This window comes from Antechinus flavipes, chromosome 4, assembly GCF_016432865.1.
Source record: "Antechinus flavipes isolate AdamAnt ecotype Samford, QLD, Australia chromosome 4, AdamAnt_v2, whole genome shotgun sequence".
Classification (NCBI taxonomy): Eukaryota; Metazoa; Chordata; class Mammalia; order Dasyuromorphia; family Dasyuridae; genus Antechinus; species Antechinus flavipes.
Window position 1 is genome coordinate 484,058,404 of NC_067401.1, and position 4,867 is coordinate 484,063,270.

A 4,867-nucleotide genomic window follows, 5' to 3' on the forward strand; every position below is an offset into this window, starting at 1 on the left:
ATCATGGTTAAGAGCTGTCGCCTCATGCTGAGATTTTAAATAAGTAAATAAAAAAATAAATACACGAAATTCCAAGAGTTTGAACTGGAGGGGGCCTTTGAGGTCATCTAGTACAACCTGCTCATCTTAGAGAGGAAGGGATTAGGTCTAGTGATTCAATCCAATAAACTCTCTTGTGTCTTATGCCAGGCACCGAGTGAGATCTAATGGCTGTAGAATCACAGATATCAGAGCTGGGAAGCATTTCACTGGCCACCTAATTCACCCAGGATGTGAAGGGAAAACTCTCCTACCCCTTTGCCAAAAAGTGGTGAACACTTCTAGTGAACAAGGGCGAAAACTCACTTTCTCCTGATGTAGCTTAGTTCCTCCTTAGGGAATTTTTCTTCATGTCAAAATCAGGTCCTCTGAACCTTTCACCCAGTGTTTCCAGTTCTGTCCTTTGGGGCCTCCATGCGGAACAAGCACCATCCCTCTTTTTGACTGTCCTCCAACACTTTTATCTTTCCCTGTATCCCCAGACTTTGGTCCAGTGTGTGACAAATAGCAGGCAATTAATAAATGTTTACTGACTGACAGCTATCATCTCTGATCCCATCTCCTACTCCCCCCTCCAGGCTAACTGGATCCTTATCTTGTATGCTCTTTGGTCCCTTTGCCATTCTGGTCTTCTCTGTACTTTCTCCAGTTTGCCAGTGTCCTTCTTAAACCTTGCCTAGGGAAGATATAGATCATTCTGTCATGAAACATGTAATTGGAAAGGTCATTTCCTCAAGGTCACAGGCTGGTTAGGAATAGAACCCCAGATTGCGGAGTCCAGGTTTCAGTGTTCTTAGAACTATCCCACACTGATTCTTTCTTCTTCTGAGTCACAATAACCTATGGATGACAGAAGCCTGGCCAATTTAACATATGTCTTGTCCTCTGTTAGCTTGCATTACATATTCCGTGCTGGCTGCAAACTTATGACCAAGTGTGATAATGGATAGAGTGTTGGATTTATTCCTCTCCAGGCTGTATTTTTGGCTTCTAATCCAATCCTATAAACATCAATTAAGGACCTATTATGTGCCAGGAACTATGCTAAACATCGAGTTACAATTAATAAACAGAAATACAGTTCTTGCCCCTAAGGAGCTTGCAATCTAATGAGGGGAGACAGCATATAATAAGAGTTAGGAAAGGAGGGGTGTTGGATGAGGGTAAAGGGAGACCTGGAGGGCATCATATTGTTCCATGGAGTTGGAAACAGGGGGAATGCCTCCTCAGATTTTATCATGCCATAGAAGCCTCTTTACTAGAAGTTCCCTTCACTCTCGGATTTTTCATTTTTGAAGTAACCCTGTTTCTGATTGGCTGGTTTCTCCCAAATCCTTTTTTTTTAAAGAAGGATGCCCAAGTCAACCATATCTTCATTTCTCTCTGGGGTACGCTCATGACTCTGGATTTTCTCTTCAACTCTCTTCTTTTCAGCTTCCTTTAACAAGAGTTGTCTTCTCTCCATTAGAACATAAACTCTTTCAGAACAGGAACTCTTTTTTCGCTCGTTTTTATATTTTTCCGGCACTTGCCATACTCCTTAGCACACTACTAAATGCTTATTGCTTGCTTGCTTTCAGAATGGGAAAGACCTGAGTTTGAATCCTGCTCTTAAATACTGTGATTCTGAGTCATTTAATCGCTCTATCTCTCAGTTTCTTTATTTGTAAAATGGGAATAATAATGGTACCTATTTCTCAAGATTGTTGTGAGGATGAAATAAAATACTATAACTAAAAGGCTTTGCAAACTTTAACATGCTATATAAATGTCAGCTATTATTATTACTTCTCAAAGTCCTTGTACTTTTTTATTTGCATTAGATATTTTTCCCTACCAAGAATCCTCTTTCTTCCTGCTTGTCTGCCTCTGACTCTTTCTATGTTCTTCTCTGCTTAAACACATATTCAGTTCTCCATTAGTGATATTTATTCACTTGACAATGCTACCAATTCAAACAATCATTCCATCATTCTGCTAATTTTTTTTTCTTTTTGCTGAGGCAATTGGGGTTAAGTGACTTGGCTCAGGATCACATAGCTAGGAAGTGTTAAGTGTCTGAGGCCATATTTGAACTCAGGTCCTCCTGATTTCAGGGCTGGTACTCTATCGACTGCATCAACTAGCTGCCCCTGACTCTGCTAAAATTCTACAACTGTTATTTAACTTTTGGATATGGTCCCCTACATTCATTGCTTTTTACTGCTTTATCTCCATGAGTCTTTAACTCTTTAGAATCTATCTTCTTTCTTTGTAAGTCTATTGAAATCAAGTGCAGCAGTGAATGATCTTTTAGCTGCCAAATCCAATGGCCTCTTTGACTTTTTCATAGCATGGTTGACCACTTTCTCCTTTTTTTGTAAACTCTCTTCCTTTGACTTTTTCGATATGGCTCTTTCTTGGTTCTCCTCCTTCTAGTTGACTATCTGTTTTTCTGATGTTTCATTGATTCATTTTCTGCCTTTTGCCTCCTCAGTGTGGGTATTTCCCTAAACTTTGTCCTGAGTTCTCTCTCAACACTCTTTGCTAAACTTCTTGATAAACTCAATCATGAATTTAGTTCAACACCTTTATGAAAATGGCTCCCGAACTGATTTTTCCAGGCCTGATCCTTGTTTTGAGGTCTGGAACCATATTTCTAGTGACTCCATATTATCCAGTGAGTATATCTACCTGTTGTATCCTCAAATTCATTTTGTCAAAAATAATTTGCCATCTCTGCTAAACTTACCCTTCTTCCCAATATTCCTGTCTCACTTAGTGATATTATTAAACTCAAAGAGTCATCTTCAACTCATTCCTCTTCCTTATGCCTTCTAAGACAGTTAGTTGAAATAGATTCTACCTTCAACAAAATTAGCATCTATCAAGTGCCCACTACTGTATATATCAGGCAATGTGTAGAGGACAAGGATACAAAGAAAAAAGTAAAATAGTCTTTCTTTCAGGGATCTTGCTTTTTACTTGGCTTGGGAAAATGGGTACAATATTATCAATCAGAACATTAGCTTCTAAAGGGAAAAGATTGTTTTGCTTGTCTGTTATTATTCCTGGGGCTCAATAAAAGTTTTGGCCAAATAATAATTGCTTAATAACTTCTTTAAAATGTAAATAAATGTTCATAGTAAAAGGTTTGAAAAAACTAGACTGAGGACAGAGAACATCAACAACTGGGGAAAGAAGGGAAGTCTTAGTGGAGGAGGGTTTTGAGAAGTAGAGAAAAGGAGTAATTCTAGACATTAGGGAGGATTCTTTGAGAATCTGTGAACTTGGAGATTTTGAGTTTAAAGAATAACACTGTTGGAAAAATTATACAGGATTGCAAAGAACACATTAGAAGGGGGAAAAAAGTGGATCAGGAAAGATCTTTAAGGTTTCTAGTCCAGTTAGGAGATAAAAACTTGTACTGGGTTGGTAGGAGTGAAAAAAGAGAAGAAGAGACAGATTCAAGAGATATGCTGGAGGTAGAATGAACAGGACTTTGCAGCTGATTAGAAATGAGACATGAGAAAGAGAAAAAAGCTCAAAAAATAACATCATGACTTTGGATATAGAAATCCAGGTGAATGATGATGCTTCTGACAGCAATGGTAAAGTTGGCTCTCCTATAGGTAATTGAGCTCAGGTCTGTTATATAAAAAATCATCTCCTTATATATGACATTTAAAATTTTAGGATTGCATTGAATTCCTGATAGACAGACACAAGAAAGAAGAAGAGGGCCAAGGGAAGAAACTTAGGCAATTGTCACTTTTAAGAGTTGGGAAAAGTAAAAGGTGTCATGATAATAGGCAAAAGCAAAGGAGGGGAAATGCTAGAGAGTACTCTCTGGGAAGGGAGGAGAGAGTATTCAAAAGGAAGGATTGGGTAGCAAATAGTATTGACTATTTCATAGAGATAAAGAAAGTTAGAGAAGGAGGAGGAAGACCAAAAAAACTCTAATTTACTTCCTGCTAAATCTGATTCCCATGGAACTTTTCAGCCTTATTTCACTTTATTGCACTTTATGTATTCTTTATTTCATCTCTACCATCTTACTAGCTATTCTTGAATTAACCCTGTTCTTTCCCATCTTTTTCTATTTATACAGACCAGCTTCCATTCCTAGAACATACTGCCCTCACATCTCTGCCTGTAAACATCCTTCTAAAGACCCATTTGAGATGCCACTTTTTCCATGAAGTCTTCTGTGATTCCTCCACATAGAAGTTCTTTTTCCATACTAAAATGTCTTCCAGCACTTTGTCTATACATGTCCTTTACTTTTATCCTTACTTGTGCATATATTCTATGTCGCTATGCTTGGGGTAAAAGATGGTGCTATTTTTCATCTTTGTTTCCTGATCGTTAGACCTGGTGTCTTTCACATTGTATGTGCTTAATAAGTGCTTGTTGGGTTAAACTCGGTGAAAAGTGAAAGGGGTGTGGAGCTGAGTAATTGGCAGCTTTATATCCTTTAGGCGATAAGAGATCAATCATGATGTTGTCCTGGTGCTGGTAATTGGTGGAGAAACTGGTCCTTGAGGCGATGGAATCTGGAGCATGTGGAGAGATACCCAGGGTGGAGAGACGGAGCTAGTGTGGTGGAGAGAGTTAATAGTTGCCTCAGTCCATAGAGAGAAATAATGATCAGAGAGGGATGTGACTATGTGGAAGTTGAGAGAATGTAATATGTTGTAAGTGAGTGTGTGTTCAGGTGGACAACTTAAAGGTGCAGGGCTTCTGGATTTTGGGAAGAATCTGTAGGGGTATAAACTCCTGGAGGATTGGATTCAGTCTGGGGGTGAGGTTTATTTGTGAGTATGTGGGGATAGTGAAGAGTTCAGGT